This window comes from Chlorocebus sabaeus, chromosome 21 (assembly GCF_047675955.1).
Source record: "Chlorocebus sabaeus isolate Y175 chromosome 21, mChlSab1.0.hap1, whole genome shotgun sequence".
NCBI classification, from domain to species: domain Eukaryota; kingdom Metazoa; phylum Chordata; class Mammalia; order Primates; family Cercopithecidae; genus Chlorocebus; species Chlorocebus sabaeus.
The window spans coordinates 98,582,098-98,606,950 of NC_132924.1; positions in this window are offsets into that span (position 1 = coordinate 98,582,098).

Sequence of the window (24,853 nt, forward strand, 5' to 3'; positions counted from 1 at the left end):
AGGAGCCCACCACCACGCCAGGCTAATTTTATTTTTGTATCTTTTTTTAGTAGAGACAGGTTTCACCGTGTTAGTCAGGATGGTCTCTATCTCCTGACCTCGTGATTCGCCTGTCTCCGCCTCCCAAAGTGCTGGAATTACAGGCGTGAGCCACCGTGCCTGGCCAATGGTATGATGCCTACATGTTAGACTCTACTAATTGTTTGCTATTATTGCTTTCAAGTATGCTCTGAGCATACATTTGGAAACTTTCACAGTGGTATCATATGAAGCCAGCATCTGAGGGTTATTCTGACCTTGGGAGAGCTCTCTTTAACTGTTTATTTTCTGGTTTCTGTGTTAAACTTTCAAGTGATCCACCATTTTATTTGTTGCACCATGTAGCTATCATTCTTCTCTTAATTGATCATGATCGAAATCTCATTGTTTTCCAAAGTGCCTTTAAGGTTGAACTCTCCTACAGACTCTTTTAAATAAATTTATTTACCTTAATTCATACTTCGGAGTTTTCTTTTCTTATAGACTTCTTTTCCCTTTGGGAAGAACCTCTGAGTCATTGTTCTGGGGCTAGGAGACAAGAGTCAACTGCTTCTCTTGAGGTGACATTGCAGCTCTACAGTCAGCATTCTAGGAAAGAGTAGTAATTTCTACTACTTTCAGTCTCCTTCTCTCAGCGTGGAATATCCACCCTGTGACTGAGGTAGTGTGAGAATAATTGAGGCCCAGTATTCTCAAGCTGCCATGCCTGAGTTACAACTCCTATCCTATAATCAGGGGCTAAGTAGAATAAGGAAGTTTCTGAACACTTTGCTAGAATAGATCATATACAACATAGGGCTGAGGGGATGAGAAATGTTGAAAGGTTGTTTATCCTGACATATCCTTAGGTTAGGAGCTGGGGAAGAAGCAGCCCCATTTTCTTGGCTGAATCAATTTAGAATAGAACTTTCATCATAGTGAACATGGAGAGGGTGGATGAGTCTAGCTGAAATGCCATGTACCTTTGGAGTTCTTACTGAGATTTGGTAGATTTTCTTTAATAAATGTTTATTCCTTTTCTGTATGCCCTTATGACAATTTTTAGCAGTTTCAAATGATTGAGCATTTTTGCAATTTTCACAGATTATGGTAGTTCTACTAGGGAAAGGGTCAATGAAGATCCTCACACCACCATTCAAGAAGTGACATCCCTAGAATAAAGTTTATTGAAAAGATTGTGAATGCTAGTTATCTGTCATTAAGTCATGTTTTAAAAGCAGAGGGACATTTCAGGTCCTGTAGGAAAGATGGAGAGGAGCTCCAGTTAGTGAAGCAGAAAGATACCCAAAGACTCTGGAGAAAGTCTCTGAAACTGAGTCAAAACTGAGTGATCCCATAAAATGGAATACAAGATTCTAATAAAGAATCCAGCAAGATACTTTCATGTTCAGGGCTCTCAATTCTTCAAAGAAGGATTGGAGAGGCTCAAAGCAATGTTTAGTAACATAGGCTTGAGTAAATGACACTGGAAAGTTCTGTTTCCTAAGAGAGAAGGACTAAACACATGCTGCCACCACTAAGACGATATCATTTTGGCAGTAAGGTATCTTTAAAAAAATCTTCTACTGGCTTTCTGCAAAGAGTAAATGATTACCTACCTTTTTGTGTAAGAGGTAATGTCTTACACTGTTAAAATGACACCTACAGTAAGGAACAGAAAATTGATGTTAAATGCATTCCTATTATGTTAAATAGAAAACATTAGAAATGCTTTTTCTGACATTTTTTATAGTAGGAAAAAGTGTAGCTAAATACACAAACTACTTCTCTCCATTACTGATGAAAATGTGGTCTGTATTATATTTTTTTTATTGTAAATCTAGAATTAGTTGTAATTGGTGTAACGTAGTCATTTACTCTTATTTCTTTTCAGCTGTAAAAGCCTCTGTTAATAGTTTTCCTGTTAACAACCTAACTATTCGACTGCTGAATAAAAACCATTAGGACAACTAAAGTAACAGAAAGGATTTTGGCAAGAAATAGTCATTCCAATATCAATGACTATGGAGTAAATGCGATTACTTTTCTTTGCTTGTTTTCCTGGTTTGTGTACTTAATTATGAGCCACAGAATTTATAACAACCCCAAAATGTACCATTTTTATACAAAAATTAAATAATAGCCCAAACTAAGTATTTGGCTCTTAGGAATTTGAGAACTTTTGCAAAATGATAACATCTCTCATAAAAAATAAATGTTGTTAAACTATATATATTTAATAAACCCATTGCAGTAACTAGCAAAAATAAATTTAGCTTTCTGAAATGCCTAAGTGCATACTGAATGTTTCCTCTAGATACTCTCTGAAACTTGGAAACTAAGTTTAAAAACAAACTTTCTTTCTTTAAGTAAACACCATGCAAAAGTAGTACTAAATGTTAACATCATGTTTATAGTTTTGAAGAAATAATTCCTAGATATAAGATTGTATTACCAGGCATTATAAATCTAATACACTTTTATTTCCCTATTTGGGAGGTTAGTATGTTTTCTGAGAGTCTTTGTCATTTCCTGTCAATCATTCCATCTAGATCATTGAGGAAAATCTTCTCATATTCCCCTGTAAGTGTATGAGGACCCTATAGTGTTGTTTTCTGTATCATTGTCACCTATACTTTCATTAACTTTATGTTGCAATGGAATAGCAAAGAATAAGCAATAGTGAAAGAATAGAAATAATAATAATAATAATGATAACAAAACAAAACAAACAGGGAGCTAGAAGTTCCTATTTTTGTCTCAAAATTAGTGGTTCACATATTTAAAGCCAATTTGACTTTAAGCTCTCTGTAACTATTTAAATGCAAACATATTAGTGAAATACTATAAACTCTTTGTAACTTTTTAAATGCAAACATAGTAGCGAAATACCATTACCATAGATTAAAGTGCAAAGCTTTTCATAAGTTTTTAATTGTTTTTCAAACACACATCTCCATAATCACAACTCAGAACAACATATCAAGTTTTTGGCATTTGAAGCTCCTTGTTTTCCTCCATCCAACATGGTTTTTACTTTTTATTCTAGTCCAGTGTTTTCACAGCAGTTTACCATATTTATTTATCTAGATGTATGCCTAAATTCCATTATATTTCTCTATCTATTTCTACGCTCTCCCTGGCTTTCTCCTCTCTCTTTTCCCTTCTTTCTTTTCTTATTTTTTTCCTTGCTCCCCCCGCTTCCTTCCCCCCTCCCCACTCCTTTCTTTTCCTTTCATTTATTTTCTTTTCATCCCTCCCTCTCTCTTTGCTTGCTTGCTTTTTCTTTCTTTCTTTCTTTCTTTCTTTCTTTCTTTCTTTCTTTCTTTCTTTCTTTCTTTCTTTCTTTCTTTTCTTTTCTTTTTCCTTCCTTCCTTCCTTCCTTCCTTCCTTCCTTCCTTCCTTCCTTCCTTCCTTCCTTCCTTCTTTCCTTCCTTCCTTCCTCTTTCTTTCTCTCTCTTCTTTCTTCTCTCTTTCTCTCTTTCTTTCTTTCTTTCTTTCTTTCTTTCTTTCTTCTTTCTTTCTTTCTTTCTTTCTTTCTTTCTTTCTTTCTCTTCTTTCTTTCTTTCTTTCTTTCTTTCTTTCTTTCTTTCTTTCTTTCTTTCTTTCTTTCTTTCTTTCTTTCTTTCTCTTTCTATTTATTTCTTCTTTCTTTTTCCTGTATTTCTTTGAATTCTACTTATCTATCTGTCAAATCTTTCAAATCTCTCCATTATGGCACTGTCTTTTTAAGCTCCTTCTTCTTCCCTCTTCCACTTTTGTAACTCATTTTTCTCTAGCAAACCTATTTTTGTCTCAAAATTCATCGTTCATATGTTTAAAGCCAATTTGACTGTAAGCTCTCTGTAACTTTTTAAATGCAAACATAGTAGTGAAATATTATCATACATTAAAGTGCAAAGCTCTTCATAATTTTTTATTTTTTGCAAATACACATCTCAGAACAACATGTCAAGTAATGCCAACATTTCAAATCCTTCCTTTGGCCTCATTCTAGTTAATATAATGCCAAAAGAAACACTGTAATTCTTTATGAAATTTTAATCACAGATTTATTTTATAGATGCTATTCAGATTTTTCTGTATTTTAAAAATCTTAAAAGGTTTTCTTTTTAAACTTAAAAGTTTTAATGTTTTACAAAGAAGCTAATAATTTCATTAGAATGTTAAAAATTGTATGTCAAGTGTTTTGTCATTTTTCAATCCATGTAAGATATATATGATATACTTTTTTCACTGTTAGTGTTAATTTGTATTTAAAAAAAATCTTAGAGATTTTTACATCATTTTTATTAATCTTTTCAAATTTGCCATTTAATGTTTACTGTGACTGAATATTTTCTTTCCAAGAAACTTTCTCTGGAAGCCTTTATTTGTTGTAAGCAGAGACATATATTCTTTTACAATGGATTAAATGACATTTTCACTGAGAAAACACAATGATATAATCAGTACCCAGATCAAGAAATAGAATAAGATCCGCTTCCTAGAAGACTACCTTGTGCATTCTCTCAGTCATGACTGTTTTACCCCCTCCCTTGGCAGTTTCCTCATTTTTAACACTGAAGATCATGTTAGTTTTTTGTTTTCATTTGTTTATTTGTTTGCTTTACTTTTCCATAAATGCATATATAGAGCATTACTTCTTAAAATGCTTTTTTATTCAAACATTACAGTTAGATTAACCTAAATTATTTTAATATGACTAGTATTTGTTCATTCTCATTTTTACATCCTATTATTAGTCATTATATTTTGTAGAACTTTAGAACACTCTCGGTATTAATCCACTTAGAATATATATTTTGGGAAAAAAAAAGTAACATTTACTAGTCTAGGTCTTAATTTCTGTAGTAATGTACACATTCAAGGCGACAACACATCTAAGAAATACTCAAGACATCAACACAATCTTAGTGCTTGATAACCATTCAGGCTTTTTGGTCCCCTGCCTGGTACCCAAGCATCTGAGAAGTGACAAGTCAGCCCACTGTATAGTGGAAGACTGATGGAGTGGAATGCCTGTGAATATGTTTGTCTTGATGAACTATCACAAGAAAAAAGAATGGAAAAAGACAGTGACTAAATTAATCAAAATAAAGATGAGTAAAATAACTTAAATAAAGAATGAGAAAATGTGATGCTGCCTTGTATAAAAAAAATGTAGTAGTGGAATTCTAAAGGGACTGTACGATCGCTTTTACCAAAGGAAAGGTTGTTCATAGACAAAAAGATTTCAGAATTACTTTTCTTTAGAAAATACTGGCAGCTGCATTGAAAATGTCAACTTGACAAGTGACACTGTCACTTCATAATTTGCTTCTTAGTAGGACTAGACTTCAGAGTGAGACAATTTGTGTTATTGAACAACAAAACTCCCAAACAAGGGGGATATCAAGAAGTGATTTTAGGAGGGTATTGAGCAAACCTTTGGGGGAAAAGGTATAACTCTGCTACTCTTCCAAGCATTATGAGTTTTACTTTTATTACAGAAAGTAAAATTTAATTTAAATATATTATTTGAAAACCTACCATATGCCAGGAACAAACTTGTGTTACTTTACCCTGTTAATGTCAGTATTATTTGTAAGATCTTGGCAAAAAAAAAACTAATTTATTTACTCTTAGGTTATGCTTATAATATAAAATTAAATGTTAATATACTATCCTAATACTGTTGTATAAATGCTTTTAAAAATCGCAAGATATAAAACAAGGCAAGGTAATTAAAATTACAAGTAAGAATAATATTGTATCACAGATCTTAAAAGGGATCTACCAGTGTGTTATTAGGTATTTGAAACAGAACACTAAATACAACCAAAATTTAGTGTTTCTTTTGCTCTAGATAATGTTTTGGTTGTGTATGGTATTTTTACACATGTGCTTTCTAGAAAGTACAAGTTATTCCATTATTTATAATGTATATTCAATTTTTTTTTGAGGTATCTTTTATGGAGGCATTCTTTGTACTTGAAAATGCCCATATTCTTGGCCCTGATTTCTTGAACACTCCTTTCTTTCTATAATGTTGAAAGTAGACGTATCAATTTTTGAAAGAATCATGTTTAATGTAGGTGATAAAAATAAACTGGAAAACAATAACTGTTCTCACATAGGTGTTGACATCATGAATTCAATTTCTAACATGTGACGTATAACATAGAAAGCTGAGAAATTGCTTTTGAATAAGTTTATTCTTTGATGTGTATACGTATGTAGGTGCTTATGCATTGGCTTTTTTTTTTCATCCAGTTATCAGGATTCTTAGATATTAAATTTTACTTGTATCTCAGTTCCATCAATCAGAAAATGTATTGGCATTTTTGTGAAATTTTCTGCTATTACCAGTGACAATTTTTTTTTTTTTTTTTTTTACCAGGCACTACCCCTTAGGGAATTTTACCAATTACTCCCTTTCTAATGGAGGCAATTTTGAAATAGCTAGAATCTTTGGAACAAAACAGTTGGCAGTTTCAGGCAACAGTAGATTTGAAGTGTGGTTGTTGGGAGGTTTTCAGAGATGCTATAAATGCCTGGGGTGTTGGTCTCAGAGAATAAACAAGATCACAGCTGGGTTCTGAACAGCTGAAGTGAATAATAATGGACTTCTAGGCCTCTGTGATGTCTGTTACCATTCCTGTCTTAAGTCTTAGCATTCATCTACATGATTTTCTTTTTCTAACAGTAATTATTCTATAGTAGCTACACCAACAAATAACACAACTGTTTTGAATCGTAAAAAGATGAGAAATGGATGCTTTCAAAGACACCACCAACTTGAGAACCACATTCTCTGTGTGTGTGTGTGTGTGTGTGTGTGTGTGTGTGTGTGTGTGTCAGAGAGATAGGAAGGAAACCAAGCAAATAGACCTCCAAAACATTGTTGCAAATTTTAATCATGGACTAGGTAGAATTTTTCTTTATGATCTAGCATGTGGGTCACTTTTTGAATGTTACATGTGTAACAGGAAAAATGTGTATTCTGCAGCTTGTTAATTTTTATTTATTTTTTTTTATTTTTTTTAATTTTTTTACTTTTTTAGACAGAGTCTTGCTCTGTTACCCAGGCTGGAGTGCAGTGAGGTGATCTTGGCTCACCACAACCTCCCCCTCCTGGATTCAAGCAATTCTCCTGCCTCAGCCTCCCGAGTAGCTGGGATTACAGGCACGCACCACCACACCTGGCTAATTTTGTATTTTTAGTAGGGATGGGGTTTCACCATGTTGGCCAGGCTGGTCTCAAACTCCTGACCTCATGATCCACCTGCCTCGGCCTCCCAAAGTGCTGGGATTACAGGCATGAGTCACTGCACCCAGCCAACTTGTTAAATTTTAATCATTCTGCTCACATTTTGCAACCTTACTGACTTTTGTGTCTACCTTATCTAGCAGTGGCTGAAATCTCCTTCTATGATTATAGATTTGCCTGTTATTTCTTACAGATTTCTCAATATTGCTTGTATTATTATTTTAAGTTAATATCATTAGGCATGTAGGGAGACCCCCTGAAACTATTGCTATGGAATAAAAGATGAAATGCTTCTGATTATTGTAAATACAAAATACAAAATTGCATGCAGGATTGTGTAAAGACAATGCCAGGTTGGACTGCCAGAATGAGCCAACAGCGCGTGATGTGCTTCCCCCTGCAGAGAGCCTATGAATGGACGTGCAGTCAGGGAGGTTTCACATCACCCAGATTCCTATCCTGGAAAAGCAGATGTTCATAGCTCTGGGAATGGAATGAGACCCTTGTGGAGAGCCTATAAACGGTCACATGGGGGGCACCTGTCCATATGGATAAGATAGGGCTATAAACGCCCTCATCTTGCTGCAGCTCTTCTAGCCCTTTCTAGAGTTCAAGCATACTCCCTTCTGAGAAATTCTGGTCTAACCAGTGTCTAACTTCCCGTCCTGTTTCTATGAATTGTTTGTAACCAGCTTTTGCTGCAACTGTTACTGCTGATTAATATCTTGCTAATCATAGGTTATGGAAAGACTGTGTTTCTATTTTAAGACTCTGTTAGAAATTACTGATGCACACACTATATTGTAAATTCTTACCTCTGTATACTGTACTTCTGCATACAAATGTTATGTTTAAGAATTACTTCATCCCTATGTGACCATCTCACCTCATAATCAAATGACCCTAAATCCCTCACTAACCTACCCCTGCCCTCACTAAACTCAATAATAAATGCTGGTATATCCAGTGCATTGGCGGCACTGCAGGACCAGAAGGCAGGTGACCCCCGTGGACCCAACTTTCACTGTCTTGTGTGTGTCTATTATTTTTCGACCTACCGATCCGCCTGGCAACAAAGAGAGAGCCCCTTTGCATTGTGGGCTACTGGCCAGATCCCGCAATAGTTTCTGACTGTAAGTTTGCTTTGTTTGAACTTTACTATATACATATATATGCAGTAGTTACAAAATGTTTTAACTACATTTAAATTTTTACATTTTTAAAATTATTTTATTTTATTTTGAGTTGACACATAATTGTACATATTTATGGAATACCGAGTGATACTAATCAAAATAAAGCTGTTTTTTTTCCCCTCTATTAATATCAAAGTTTTGGGATTGTTAATGACATTACTTAATGTATTAATAGGATATCTTTCTTTCTCATTTGACTTTCAATTCGGTATGGATTTACCATGGGGAATCCTAGCTTCTGTGATATCTACAGATACAGGAGAGACTGGAATCCTTATTCTCTACCTTCTACCAGAATTATGGAGTACTGGCCCTGCCTGGGGGTCATCCTTCACACTATGATAATGATATTGAGGTTCCCAGCTAGCTAAGGGCCACTACTGACAGGCACCTATTTTCTGGGTGCCCTGTGACAACCTGCCCTTGGTGGACCTTATTGAACCTTGGGCCCCTAAGTTTGACCACAGTGAGGAAGATCTGAATGAGACTCTGGTGAGTCGCTTCTGGGGAACCAGTAAGATCTAAGCTTTAAAACAACGTTTCTCCCTAAGAATTGGCTAAGTGAGATTAGGAGAAAGAAAGAAGACCAGGATATTATCAAATGGCTGAAAATCCCAAAGAGCTTAGCCACCGGAAAGAAACACACCTATGCTAGAAATGGGGAGATGTGGCATTAATGATTAACACTTGTGAAACTGAAATATTTTATTTTTGAAACTGTTAATAATCACAACCACCATGATAGAGTATAATCAATAAATTGTTTTTCTGTAATATAATGAAAATCAGTCACAATATGCAATAGTGTTATGGGATCTTTGGGATATCAATTTTCTGGCTGGAAACTTCTGTGGCTCAGGCACCTTTGCCTGAGTTTTTGTCCTGCATCCAGGAAGAATGAGGTATGCAAACAAGTGAAGTGTGACCAAGAGGAAAATGAGTTTTATTAAGTGTTAGAATAGCTCAGAGGAGACCAGCACTGGGTAGCTCCTCTGGTTAGTCAGGCTATCCCATCAAGGGTTAAGCTCTTAGCGGAGAGCAGGCCCTGGAGAGAGCAGTTCCTCTCTGCTTCTGGTCCTCCCTACTTCTCTGTAGGTTTCTGAAGCTCTCAACAGAGAGGGTAGTTTCTCTCTGCAGCCGGTCTTCCTATCATCTCTCCATCCTCTCCCTCCTCTGCCCTGCTCTGGCTAAGCCTGGGATTTTTATGGACATCAGAGGGCAGGAAGTACTTGTTGATTGGTCCATGGGTAGCCATGGGCCCTGGAAGAGACACCACAAGTCCGCATTCCTTCTGCTGGACCAGCAGCCCAGCTCGAAGGTGGAGCCTTACCCGGGACCCATCCACTTTGGCCCAGGAGCCTGTCTGCCTCCCGTGGCTGCCCATGGCATGCAGGCTGCTGATACCAAAGAGCACATGCAGGCCAGCACCCAGCTTCCCTCAGTTCCCCGTCAGATTCCCCTCCCGCCCTCCTCATACCCAAACTCCGGAGGGAGCCTTGGTGGCAGGGGGCTGGCATGTCAGCACTGCTTCCAGCATGCACACACCAGGCTGGGCTGTGACAGCGCCCGGGGCTCAGCCCCAACTCCGCTCAGAGACCAGAGTGGGAGCCAGGAGCGGGAGAGGTCAGGCAGCGGAAGTACAACTCCTTGCCCTCCCATCCTGCAAGGGCAAGGAGGCGCCTTCCCGGGACTCCCAGAAGTACGTGGATGCCTGGGTCTGCAGCCCAGGTTTGGGCGGCTGCAGCTGCTCCCCTGGGGACAGGGCTTCTTACTGCTCCGTGAAGTGGGTTGCCCAGATCAGCAGCCACTACTTGCTCCTGCCTACTCCAGGCTCCCAAGAGCACAGGGGGTGCCCAGTTAAAGTTGTAGCATGGGCGGCTGCAGTTGCACCTGGGGAGCTCCCACCCCTACACCTTGGAAGGGGCAGGGGTCCCTCCTGTCCCTGATTCTCACTAACTCAGCGGAACACAGCATCCAGCCGCATATCTTAGCAACCTGGGGCAAGGGCTCCAGGTCCTCGCTGATCCTGGGCCGGCATCTGGGGCAGGGGCAACGTTGCAGTAAGATCCCTCTCTGGCCCTGGAGTTCAGGGTCAGCCCAGAGCTCCCCATCGCTGGCCACAACCTGGCAGGGCCTCTTTGCTGCAGCCCTCAGGATGGCGGCTGCAGGGCAGGGAGTGTCCATCTCCTCCTCGTGTTCTCCATGCAGCGACTGGTGTGATGGCAATGGCGACCCCAGATGGCCCGCTGGCACCAAATGGCCTGAGACTGCCATCAATAATAAAGAAAAAGATACACTATTTTACTTGATTTATGATTTATGTGGTATTTATGCTTGTTTGAAATCTACAATTTCTCATTCTAAGTATTTATTTTTGCAGCTAACATTACATTGATAATTTTTAATATTTTTGGAGGTGCCCTAAATTGCATATGTCTCAGCCCGCACAAAACATAGACCTACCTCTGCATTCAGCTTTTGATATCATTATGTTTATGAAATATTTCTTGTAAAGAAGCAACTAATTAGGTATTCCATATTTATTCTAACAATCTCTGGAACATTTGCTGTTTAGAAGTGATACAAAATCTTCTTGCTCCCTGTCCTGTTTATATATCTATTTGTATTTTTGGAATGTATGATTGTTAGCGCATATTTCCTTTTTATCTTCTACTTTGTCTGCTATTTTGTCATGCATTGTGTTAGAAATTACAATATTCATAAATACTAGTGTGCAAGTTGAATTGATATCATTACTACCTTTTTAGAAAATAAAAACAAAAACAGTGCAGTTTAATTCTATCCACTTTTCTATTGCTTTGTTATTGTGTTATGCATTTTAATGTCATTTTTATGAATTTATTAACTACAACAATAAACGATTAGAATACCATTTATTAAGAGCAAGATAATTTCTAATTTGCTTATTTTTATGTAACTTGTTTATATTTTTAACCCAATTGAACAATTGCATGCCTTCTCACATCTCAGACTTTCTATTTTGAAATACTGTTCTCATCTGAGAAGTATGTTTTTAGAATTTTCTTTGATAGATTTCTGCTAGTAGCACACTCAGCTACTTTTTTTTGGTCAAAATTAGTTTGTTTTGCCCTCTACTTGAAAAATAAAACACAAAACCAAAAGCAGTGTACTGGGCACATGGGTCAAGGTTGGCAGTTACTTTCTTTCATTACATTGAATTACAGCTTATTTTTGCTTTCCATTGTAGCTACTGAAAAATTGGGTGTGCAGTTAAAGAATTTTTTTTAAAAATCTTCTAGGTATTCATTAAATCCATTAATATACGTTATTAGTATTGAAAATGTTTGAGCTATCACAATTTGAAGTAATTTCTGTGTTACATACTTTTCTCCTTCTAGAACTCTGATCTTACATATTACACTATTCTTCGTATCACTTACGCTCATCATTCTAATCTTCAATTCTGTCTCTTTTTTGATAATTACTTTAAACCTTTGTTAAAGTCCAATAATTTTCTATTAAACTCTATTCAATCTCCTACATCTATCCTTGAGTTTCAATTTCAATTGTTGTATTTTCCATTCTAGAAATTCAATTTGGTTCCTTTTTTAAAGTATGTTATGTCATTTATTACGTTTCTTGCTCCATGAATGTATTGTCAATCTTGATTTTTATTTCTTAAAATATATTAGGCATTGTTATTTTGTTGTATTATTTGATAATTCCACTTTTTAAAGTTCTAGTGCTCTATTTATTAATTTGTTATTTCTGCTTATTCTTACTCTATTCTTGCTTACAAGGAGGTTTGTCCATTGTGTGATGCTAGGTTTCTTCAGGAACTTACATGTGGAGGATCTCTGTGGCCCAGGATAGGGGTCTCACAGAAGATTTTTCGGTACTTATGGCTCTCAAATCTACTCTGTGATTTGATTTGGGCTTGTAAATGTTCAGAGGCCCAGTTTATATTTCTAACTTCTCTGAGATTCTACCAATCCTCTACTCTTCTCATAGCCAAAGCAATTATTTTTACTCTTGCCTGGTTGAGGAAGGTAAGTGAATTAAAGTTACTCCATAAGAAACTGCTATGGCGGCCTATCAGGGACTTAGTTGTGGACAAGATAAGTTTAGGATGTCTATTAATATTCCAAAGGGAGAAGTCAAGGAGGCAACGGGATATACTGAAAGAAATTTCACTAGAAAGGTCTGGGATGGAGCTATAATATTAGGGATAGAAAAATATAGGTGTTTTCCTCTGATGCAGTAAATAGGTACAGCCTCCAGGGTAATTTTTCAAAAAGATAAATTAGACCATGTCATTCTTTTTTTAAAAGTCTCCCTAATCACTTTCTATCAATCAGTAGAGTAGAATCTAAACTCATTAGTATAGTTTAGATTCTAGTTTAAAAGACATCACGTTATTTAGTCCTCATCTTCTTTATGAATCTTGTCTCTTTCCACTCTCATATTGGTGAATTAAACTGGAATTACATTTTCTTCTTCCTTTTTCACTATCACTCATGAAAAAAGAGTGAAATTGGACCCACATACCAATCACAAAAATCAACTCAGTGTACTTGAAACTGTAAAACTCCTACAAGTAAACATAGGGGTAAAACCTTGTTGACAATAATTTTTCTTGGACATGATAAAAGCACAAGCAATAAAAACAAAAATAGATAAGTGGGACAACATCAAATTAAGAGACTTCTGCAAGGAAATCATTAACATAATGAAAAGGCAATCTCCAGAATAGGAGAAAATATTTGCAAGCTATTTCTCTTGTAAGGGGTTAATATCCAAAATATATAAGGTACATCTGCAACTCAGTAGCACCCACAAAAAATAACCTGATTAGAAAGCAGGCAAAGGACATGAATAGACATTTCTCTAAAGAAGATATATAAATGGTCAACAGATATATGAAGAAATGCTAGGTATCATTAATGATCAGAAAAAAATGCAACTCAAAGCCACAGTGAGATATCATGTCATACCTGTCAGGATAGGATCATATTTTTAAAAGTAACAAGTGATAGTGAGGAAATGGAGAAATTTGAAGCCGGCTGGCATTGTTGGTGGAATGTAAAGTGGTGCAGCCACTGTGGAAACCAATATGGAGGCTCTTCAAAAAATTAAAATAGAATTGTATATGTCTCAGTTCGCACAAAACATAGACCCACCTCTGCATTCAGCTTTTGATATCATGATATCTAGCCTGTACCAGGCTATCTAGCACCAGGCTATCATATTATGCCGTAATCCCACTTCTAGGTATCTACCCAAAATAACTGAAATCTTGAAGAGTTATATGCACTCCCGTGTTTACTGCAGCATTATTCACAGTAGCAAGATATGGAAAAAACCCAAATGTCCATTAATTGGTGAATTGATTTAAAAACTGTGGGAGACTGAACACAGTGGCTCACACCTGTAATCCTAATATTTTGGAGTCTGAGGCTGGAGGATCACTTAAGGTCAGGAGTTTGAGATCAGCCTGGACAACGTAGCCAGATGTAATGGCATACACCTGCAGTCTCAGCTACTGGGAGGCTGACACGAGAGGATCACATAAACTCAGGAGTTCAAGGCTGCAGTGTGCTAGGATCACCCCACTGCATTCCAGCATGGGTGACAGAGTAAGACCTCATTTTTAAACAAAAAAATATGGTGCATACATACAATTAAATATTGTTCAGTCTTTAAAGAGAAGAAAACCCGGCTATTTGTGACAACACAGATGAACCTGAAGAGGCGTTATGCTAAGAGAAATAAGTCAATCATAGGACAAATGCTGCATTATTCTACTTAAGTGAATTACCTACAATTGTCAAATTCACAGAAGCAGAGAATAGAATGGTGGTTAGCAGGGGCTGCCTGCTAGAGGAAAGGGAAAATGAGTTGGGGAAATGGCAAATTTTTATTCAATTAGTTTAAAGTTACAATTATGCAAGATGAAGTATTTACAGAGCTGTGCTGTATAGAATAGCGCCTATAGTCAATAATACTGTAATAAGCACGTACAACGTTGTTAAGAGGGTGGAGCCTATGTTAAATGTTCTTACCACAAAACAACAGAAAGCAAAGGGACACAAGGAAACTTGGAGTTGATAGCTATATCTGTTTACCTTGATTGTGGTGATGGTTTCATGGTTCATGCACATGCCCACACGCATTGAATTCTGTATATTAAATATATGTCGATTTTTGCACAGCAATTATGCCCAAAAAAAGAGGTGCTTTTCCTGTAGAAAATTTTACAATTGTGTGTAAAATTAGGAATAAAAAAATTCAAAAAGTGTGCTTTTTATTGCTACCATACACTGACAAGTCTGAATAATAGCAGTGATAAAATATTCTCTCAAAAATCTTTGCTGACTAAATTGAGAAATTTTGAATAGAGGAATTTGAAGTTCCCAGTTGAAGTTTTAATGGTTTAGATGAGGGACCTGTGCTTAGATAAATGGCTTTGAATAGCATGATGATGTCATTAAATAAGACTCATGTGCTAAGGGTAGACAAATAGGAAAGAGTGAGCTATTTTGGGGTTTCTGAATATAGGTGTATCAATCAGGGTCCTATCAGGATACAGAAACTACAGTTATTTACATAGGCAAAATTTAATAAAAAATACTATTAACAGAAGATTGGAGTAATGGGGATTGTCTAATAAGAGTGAAAGAGACACAAGAATAAAGAGAGGTTGCCACTTCTAGGACAGAGACAAAACACTCAAGCAAAGTCCAGCTCTTATCAGGGCTGATATCCAGACAGTATTGAAGTGGGTACTGCCGCAGTTCAGTAGAATATGAAGAGGTTCACCGGGATGCTTTCGAGGCTCCCTGAGTATCAATGCTGTCAAGAAGCTTTCCTCAGTGGAGTGCACACCTGCAGCTCACTGCAAAGCTGCCAGCATGGATGCTGGAGGAGCCATCCAAAGGCAGGTGCCTCACTGGCAGCACTCCACTACAAGCCCATCCGATGGGAGTGTGTATAAAATGGGAAACTGTTCATGAGTGCCCTGCCCGACTCTGACTCCCACTCTGCTGTGAAGCCACAGCCACACTAGAAATATATGCCAGGAGAAGTTGTCCAGTACACTGCTGGAAAAAAAAAAAAGAAAAAGAAAAAGAAAAGAAAGCCCAATTTGCAGATGTCTGATGAAAGAGTTGCACTGGGTTGAGGAAGAGAGACCCTTTCTTCCTCCGGTGTCTCTCCAGGGCCAGTCTATCTGACAAGGCGAAAACATTTGCAGACTCCAGCTCCATTGCCACAGAGCAGTCAAGGCAAGGTGGATTTTGAATTCCGAGGCAACAAATTGGTAGCTGGCACAGTAAGTAAATAAAATACAACATCTCATTTTCCACGAATATGTGAGGTTGGTTAGGGAAATTCAAATGAAATATGTTTTCTCAAAATCCGTTTGATTTTAATAGTGTGTATTAGCACTGTTTTATTACCTTTATGAACATTGCCTTCTGCATGGAGCTTAATTAATGGAACTTCTAATTACTCAGTAAGCCTCTGTCTATTCATCCTCAGATACCTGTGTTTGTTTTTTGAGTAGGAAGATCCTGATGATTTTAGAATTTTATGAGCTTGCTTCAAGAGGTTCATATTTCCAACCTGTGTGGAACATATTTCTACATTTAAACAATAAATTAGAAGCAAACTATGATGGCACAGTGGCTATAAAGATAAAACAATCATACTCAGGTAATTATATTCTATTATTCTATGCAGGAATTTGGAGTTTTTATTGAAGATTAAAACTTAAAACAAGAAAACAGAGTGTAGCATGTGAACTGTAATTTTTTAATGATAATTACAAATCTCATTTTATACATGAAATGCATGTGTTTCACGTTATAATTCTTACCAAAACTGGTATTATAACATGAAATACATGCATTTCATGTATGAAATTAAATTTGCAACTGGGCGAGATGGTTCACGTATGTAATCCCAGCACTTTGGGAGGCCGAAGCAGGCGGATCACCGGAGGTCAGGAGTTTGAAACCAGCCTGGGCAACATGGGAAAACCTTGTGTCTACAAAAATACAAAAATTAGCCAGGAGTGATGGCAGGTGCTTGTAATTCCAGCTACTTGGGAGGCTGAGTTGGGAGAATCTCTTGAACCCAGGAGGCAGAAGTTGCAGTGAACCGATATGGTGCCATTGCGCTCCAGCCTGGGTGACTGAACGAGACTCTGTATCTAAAAAAAAAAAAGTGATCTTCTCTGAATGTCAAATGCCCTGCTATCCTGGAGAGAGTATCCTGCAGAAATTTACCACAGAAGATAAATTTCCATTAATTAGATATCTGAATGTAAGAAACATTCAAAAACTGTGTGTGTAAAGGGATAAACAGCAGTTACAGAGTATTGTGCTGGAGCTAACTTGTAGTGACTTACAGGATTCAATTTCCAAATCTTCAGAACTTTGCAGAACAGTCAACATCAGTTTGGTAGTTTATAGTAGGTTATGATGGAAATACTTACAGCACAAAAGCTGGCAGATGTTACAAATCAGAGTATTGTTTTGTTTTTTCTTTCACATCCATAACAATGGAAACCCGTCATGAATTCCATTTTAAGTGGATGGTGTCCTTTTCACATTCCCAACGTAAAGATTAAGTTTCAAATATATTTTAAAATGGTTTGGAAATAGTAAGCTAAAAGTATGAGAAATTTAAATGAGAATCTCTGATTTTCTTTCTTTCTTAAACAGTTTCAAATAATCAGGTAAGCCTCTAAACCATCTAGATATTAAATAAGATTCACATGCTAAAGGAGGTGACTAAGATACAGTAACATATCATCAGGTTTCTGAGTACGGAGAATTAGCAGAGTGAAATTGAAATTTTGCTGCAAAGGATAGTTGAAAATAGAAGCTGGAAGCAAAGGAGAATATGCCAATAGTTTATTTTTTCAAATACTGTAATTAGCAGGAGTTCAAAACGTTCAAATGGCAATGTAATTAACACCGATCCAGTGTTAAGGTAGCATACCAGGGAGGATTACAACATATTATATAAAATCTAGAAACTTTAAGAGTGCCAAGTTATGTATATCCAACTACTTATATTCATGGACAAAAGAAATACACATTAATGAATCTGTGGGGATGCATCATTGCATCTATCATTACTATTTTAGTATTTGTAAAGAGCCAAACAATTTGTTCTAAGATATGCTGACTATTTAGCAGACTTTGTGATGGAAACACTTGCCATCTCCTCCAACACACTTCTACCATACAAAGAATAGTTACTGTGCCGAAAATGTGGTCACATGCTTCTTTGTCAGCTCTCAATAGACAAAGCAAAAAGGTTTATCTAGTGCAATTTTTTTCTCCTTGTCTTAGAAATTTTTTTTTTCCTACTTCATTGAGCTCTCAAATTAGAAGTGCTCAGATCACCCTATGGCATGTTGTCCTCCATCTCTGTACTTGGCTGGAACTTATATTGCTAAGAAATTCTAATGGTTGGAAAACGCATGCAAATAAATAAAATGAATAAAAAATTATCTACTAAGTAGCATCAGAGAATAATTGTACCATTACTAATTTTAAAACATGAATGAGGTCATTTTGTTGTCCTTTCACTCCCATTTCTCCTTTGGTTTTTGAGCAATGTTTTGTATATTTAACCTATATTTTATATGACTATCCTATACACAAAAGGGTATTTAATTAAAGAACAAGTTATATAATACAAAATTATTACACATGATATTTTTATATGAAGAAGCACTATTAATCCTACTATTAGAATTGAATTTCAAATCAAATAAATAAAATCAATGTTTATGTAGACTTGTAAATTCGAAGGAGTTACCTAAATTCTTTTTTTTTTCTAGTATAAAGACATAATTTTGTCATTATCAATTATTGAAAGTTTAGGGATTTTTAAATGAGAAGAATAAAAGTGAGTCAGTCATCGAATCAATAATCACTTATTGAATAGCTGTTATATGACTGGGGTTCACATGTGTTTGTATGTCTGTGTGTGTCTATACACACACATGAATGTTACACACATATATATGTAACATTATATAACATATATACTACATGACACAGGGATGGTGAGATGAATGAAAAATTTTGGAAGAACTTAAACTCTAGTGTGATGGTTTTGAAACTAGACAGCAGATCAAAATCACTCAGAAACTTTCAAAAATACTGAGGCCTTGAACCAAAGCAATTGAATCAGTTTCTTAGGTGGTAAGGTAGCAGAAACAGGGGGATTTAAAAAACGCTCTCTAGGTTATGCTGATTAGTTGCCAATATCAAGAATAATTGGTTTGATGGCTTTTAAATAGATGCTTGCTATACAAATTTTCTTCTTGCTACCACTGAAAGTGTCAATATTTTTGTCTTTGCTTTTAAAATTTCCTCTTAATCTTAAAATAGTATAGTTATCCACTGGCTTAAAAAACAAAAACAAAAACAAAAACTCTTCTTTTAGTGTGTTTTTCAGCACAGTAGCTGCTTAGCAACCTGTTTACAGGATAACCAAACTTTAAATGACAGTTTTAATATTTTATTGAAATGTTTTCTTTTAGTCTTAGAAAGGAAACTTCATTCTAATACCTAGAAGTGGGTAATACTCTTGTATGCTTTTACTCCCTGAGTCTTGGAATAAATCCTCCCTAATATGCTTTGGTAGTTAAGGAAACAAGGACATCTTTAGTTCCCATCTTCTCAATGAGCCTAAACAAGACCACCAGGCAGTCCTCTGACATGTCCCCAGCTCAGTGTTACTGAAACCACTGTCTGTGTTTCCAGGGCCAGTGTGAGCTCTTAGTAACCAGTTCTATAACTAACCAGCATAGGTATAGAAAGTGAGAATAAGGGTGTAGTGACATCGCAGTTTTGGAGAACAATTTGTGTTTATTGAATCTATTGTGTGTGTGTTTTTTTTATTATTATTATACTTTAAGTTCTGGGATACATGTGCAGAATGTGCAGGTTTGTTACATAGGTATACATGTGTCATGGTGGTTTGCTGCACCCATCATCCCATTATCTAGGTTTTAAACCCTGCATGCATTAGTTGTTTGTCCTAATGCTATCCCTCCCCTTAATCCCCACCCACGACAGGCCCCAGTGTGTGATGTTCCCCTCCCCGTGTCCATGTGTTCTCATTGTTCAGTTTCCACTTATGAGTGAGAACGTGTGGTGTTTGGTTTTCTGTTCTTGTGTTAGTTTGTTGAGAATGATGGTTTCCACCTTCATAGTGAAACTTATATTTTATAATTATTTTTTTTCACTTTCTATTTTAGTAAGTTTTGTAATTGTATTTTATTTTAAAAAATCTGACTGGGTGCAGTGGCTCACGCCTGTCATCCCAGCACTTTGAGAGGCTGAGGCGGGCAGATCATGAGGTCAGGAGTTCGAGACCAGCCTAGCTTACATGGTGAAACCCCATCTCTACCAAAGATACAAAAAATTACCCTGGTGTGTTGGCGTGCACCTGTAATTCCAGCTACTTGAGAGGTTGAGGCAGGGGAATCACTTGAACCCGGGAGACAGAGGTTGCAGTGAGCTGAGATCATGCCATTGCACTCCAGCCTGGGTAACAGGGTGAGACTCTGACTCAATAAATAAATAAATAAATAAATAAATAAATAAATAAATAAACAAATCGGTCTGCCATGGATTAAAATAAATCAAACTAGTCCTTTGTCAGTGATGGTATGAGAAGTCTTGCCCAGGCCACACCCACGTGTATTGTTTGGTCTTTCTATAACGTGAACACCACCTCTAGGAAGAAGATTTATGCTTATCCAAGATTTACCTAGAAAGTTTCTATTGCTTCTTTAATGGATAAGAAAGAAGGGCTTATACTAGGAGCTTCACAAGCAACATAGAGGAAGAAAAAAAGAAATAAGTGATAATTTAAGGAAAATAAGGAAGAAACATATACAAAAAACAAGAATGGGAGTACAGGGGAAAGAGAAGAAGAGAGATTAAGGTATAAAGAGTAAACAACATATATTTTTCTAGATGAAGTTCATCTAAGTATTATATGAAATAAGTGTTCACAATCCTATGAGAGCAGCAAATGTAGTTTTTTTAAAAAAAAAAAAAGTTTGGTGCAATGCAGCCAAAATTTTATAGCCAATAAATAGTTTATGTATCAACTAAACTTTAAATAAACAGCATTGCATTAAAACTATAGACTGTTTGGACTTATATTGTTTATTGTTCCTATGGTGTTTATTTTAAATGACTATAAACATTTGTTAAGAACTATAAACATTTTGGAATTTAAAATGGTAAGAGATATATTTGACATAGAGCAGGTGCCTCAAAAGACTAAGGATCCAAATAACAGTCAGGATGTTCTAAAAGTATTCAGTCTCAGTTATTCGAGATGGATACATTCTGGAGATCTACTGTATAGCATAGTGTCACACTTAACAATTCTTTCATGAGTACTTAATTAGCTAAGTGAGTAGATCTTATGCTAAGTGTTCATACTAGTAAGAAATTAATAAATAGAAATAAAAAGAGTGAGAGTAAACTTTTGGAGGTGAACGATATACTTGTGGCTATGACTGTGCTGATGATTTCATGGGTGTATACTTATTTCCAGCTCATCAAATTGTGCATATTAAATAGGTACAGTTTTTTGTATCTCAACCACACATTCATAAAATGGATTTAAAATGAATAAATTTCAAACTGAGATGTTGAGGAGCATGATTTTAAATATTTGATAATATAAATAAAATAAATTATTATCTTTGTTTGGAGCACAATTTAGGCAGCATGATTCTATTTTAAATGAGGCCTTTCTTTTTTGTTAAAATCAGAGTACTTTGGCTTTATTTTGTAATAACAAGAAGAGGACGAAGATGAGGAGCAGTAAACGGTTTTCAAAGCTAATTAGTTTGAGGCTTTTTTTTTTCTTTTTCTTTAGTTCTGAATTGTTTTCTCTAAAGACAACGAAAATTGTAATACTGAATTCATCATTTTCTTTAAAAAAAAAAAGCATGAATACCAAGAAGTAAGTACTACCTGCATCTACAGTCGCATTTTGGCATTTCGATTTGTATGAGAGGCGGGGCGAATACTGAAGATGTCACATGAACAATAATGGCCATTTAAATTCAGTAATTCTTGCAAAGGCAAACTGATGTGTAGGTTATTGTACAAACTAAAACTCTAGTATTCTACAGTTTGCTTAATAATTAGTCTTTCTTCTTCTTGTTTCATGTTTTGAAATATGAAAGTCTTCCTACTTAGTAATTACAGAATAAAACAGTAACTGTCTTTGTACATTACCATATTCATGACATATTTGGTCATCCTTTCTAGAACATATCCCATTTTTCTTACACCTTCTCTTATTGCAATTCTTTTCAATGAATAGAAAATATGCTATGTTTTCAGAAAAAATTATAAACTTTCTTCCAATATGTAATCTTTTCTGATCCTCCATGTCTCATTACAATCCCACTTGTTTGTTACCCTATTAGCCTCATTATTAAGGTAGTCACATATTGCATCAAGAAAATACGTCATTCATTTCCAAACATGCACCGTCTACACCAATACTTTTAAAATTAGATGCAATTCTTGATCTAAGTATGTTTAGGCATAATAAAAAAAAAATGTAAGCCAAGGGACAAAATACAAATAGCTTTAGAGATGGTTTATTGGTTTGGATTATTCATTACCGCACTATGTAATCAATGATAGAAAACTTCCGAAATCTAGATCATATTCAGGAAAATATTTCTATAAAATGCCAATTTGCACAGAATAGTAAAACAGATAATTAAAGAGTACTTCAAAATTGTACTTTTTGAGAAATTTTAGATATATGAAATGGCATAATAAATTGTATAATTACAATGTAGAGACAAGCTAACTAAGGAGTTCTTCGAGTAAATTTCTCCAGTCCTTAATTCTTTACATTTTCCTTTGTTAGCTATATTCTATACTCACAGTAACCTGGTGACTGACTCATAAGAGAAGATTCGGCCAGGCGTGGTGGCTCCCGCCTGTAATCCTAGCACTTTGGGAGGCGGAGGCTAGTAGATTGCTTGAGCTCACGAGTTTGAGACCCAGCCTGGGCAACATGATGAAACCCCATCTCTACTAAAATACACACAAAAACACAACTAGCCAGGTGTAGTGGTGTGCACCTATAGTCCCAGCTACTCAGGAGGCTGAGGCAGGAGAATTGCTTGAATCCGGGAGGCAGAGGTTGCAGTAAGCCGAGATCATGCCAATGCACTCCAGCCTGGGAGACAGAGCAAGATTCCATCTCAAACAACAATAACAACAAACAAACGAACAAAACAAAACAAAGCAAAAAACAAACAAAAATACAAAAGAAGACTCATAAAACAAACTTTCAGTTCCACTAATAAATTCAAGGGAGTGGAGTTACCACTTGTTGAACATTACTCTGTTATTTTGTCCTCAATTTGTCTTCACTGTGGGATATGGTCTTTAAGGAAACATGCTTTAGTTATTTGGGAAGATTCTTCAGCAGCTCAGTGTTTGCTATGAAGCTTCTATACTTGCCATGCCGGTATTCATTCTAAATAATTGAAAACAGTAATGGGTTTTGATATGGTTTGGCTCTGTGTCCCCACCCAAATCTCACGGTGAATTGTAATAATCCCCACGTGTCAAAGGTGGGACCAGGTGGAGATAATCAAATCATGGGGGTGGTTTCCTCCATACTGTTCTCTTGATAGTGAGTGAGTTCTAATGTGATCTAATGGTTTTGTAAGGAGCTTCCCCCTTCACTCAGCACTCATTCTCTCTCCTGACACCCAGTGAAGAGCTGCCATTTGCCATGATTGTAAGTTTGCTGAGGCCTCCCCAGCCATGCAGAACTGTGAGTCAATTAAACGTCTTTCCTTTATAAATTACCCAGTCTCCGGTATTTCTTCATAGCAGTGAGAAACTAAAGCAATTTTAGTTAATGAAATCGAACTAAGATAGCTTTCAATAAATACGTTTTTTGAAAATGAGTCATGACTAGCTGTAATCAATGACTTTTATGGCAGGGCATTCTTTTTGTGAAATATTATTTAATTTGGTTAGATTTCTATTGATTTTTAAATTTTTTTCCTTCCTTTTAGTACTTGCCTTCACTTTTAATTTTTCTTAATAAATGTGGAATTAAAATGAGCTAAATTATTCAGACATTTTGGAATCAACATCTATTTCATTGATCGTCTCAGTTAATTGCATCAGGACTATCCCATATCTTCATTTTCCCATGACATGTCTTAAAAAATACGATTTCTGACTCCTTTTGTTAACCGTAATGCATTCCTTTTTTGGATATCTTAATAATTTCCCTTAAAGCAGTAACTGATACAACAAAATCCTTTGTCTTCTCTCTCATTCCAATTAAAGTGTATATGTTTCCTTTTCTGAGGAAGATTACAAAGTGTTATTGAATACTTCTTTTTCTTCTTTTCATTATTCTAGGAAAGTAGTGCTATGCCATGATTTTACTAAAGTTTAACTGAGCAGAATTGACTTAATTATATATAATGGGACTTAGTTGTGTTTTTTTCTCTGATGTATTTTCACTTTCTTGAAATCTGGACGAGATTTTTCTCTGATTATATCCAGAGTGTCAAGAGAAATGAATTTAAAAATTCACTTTGAAAAGTCAAAATGAAGACTGAAGGCTTATTCTGCAAGTTTTCCTGAAAGATATCAAAAATAGAAATGTAGTTGCCAATTAACTGCGCTAAGAAATTATCATTTTACATAGTTGCTACTCGTGATCAAAATTATAATATTGGTGGTTGTCTACCATTTTAGATTGTCTTTAATAAGGTAATTTTAAATAAATATGAACTTATTTACAATATCCTTCAGAAATACTAGTAATTTTTATTTAAGAATAAAAGTTTACTTTAGTCACTTGGTTTAGATGGTATCTTCCAGTTTTATATAATGTAAAGCTAGTATTTTTTCATTTGTAATGAATAAGTGTTTCATGAGGAGATATTTTGAGACAATGAAAATATCTTGTTTCTCCTAGATTCACTCTCTTTAGGCTCTATCATTTATTCTTGCCTAATTAACTGATTCTTGTGATAGTTTCCAAATGGTGATTTTCTACTTTCATCATTAAATTTATGTATAACAGTTTTATTCTGTTTTAAAGAAGGATTTTTAATTCCTAATTATGTATTCATTTATTTATATCATAGGTACTTATAGACTCTAATTGTATTCTGTAGGTTATAATCTATTATTCTCACCAATGCAGGCCAAATATGTATTGTATGACTCCATGTATGTTGTCTGACAAAGATATAACATCACTCCAGTAACATTCCTGCCAAAAACATACCACAAATTTAATCATGAACAGATACCAGACAAACAAGATCTGAGAGATATTCTACAAAATG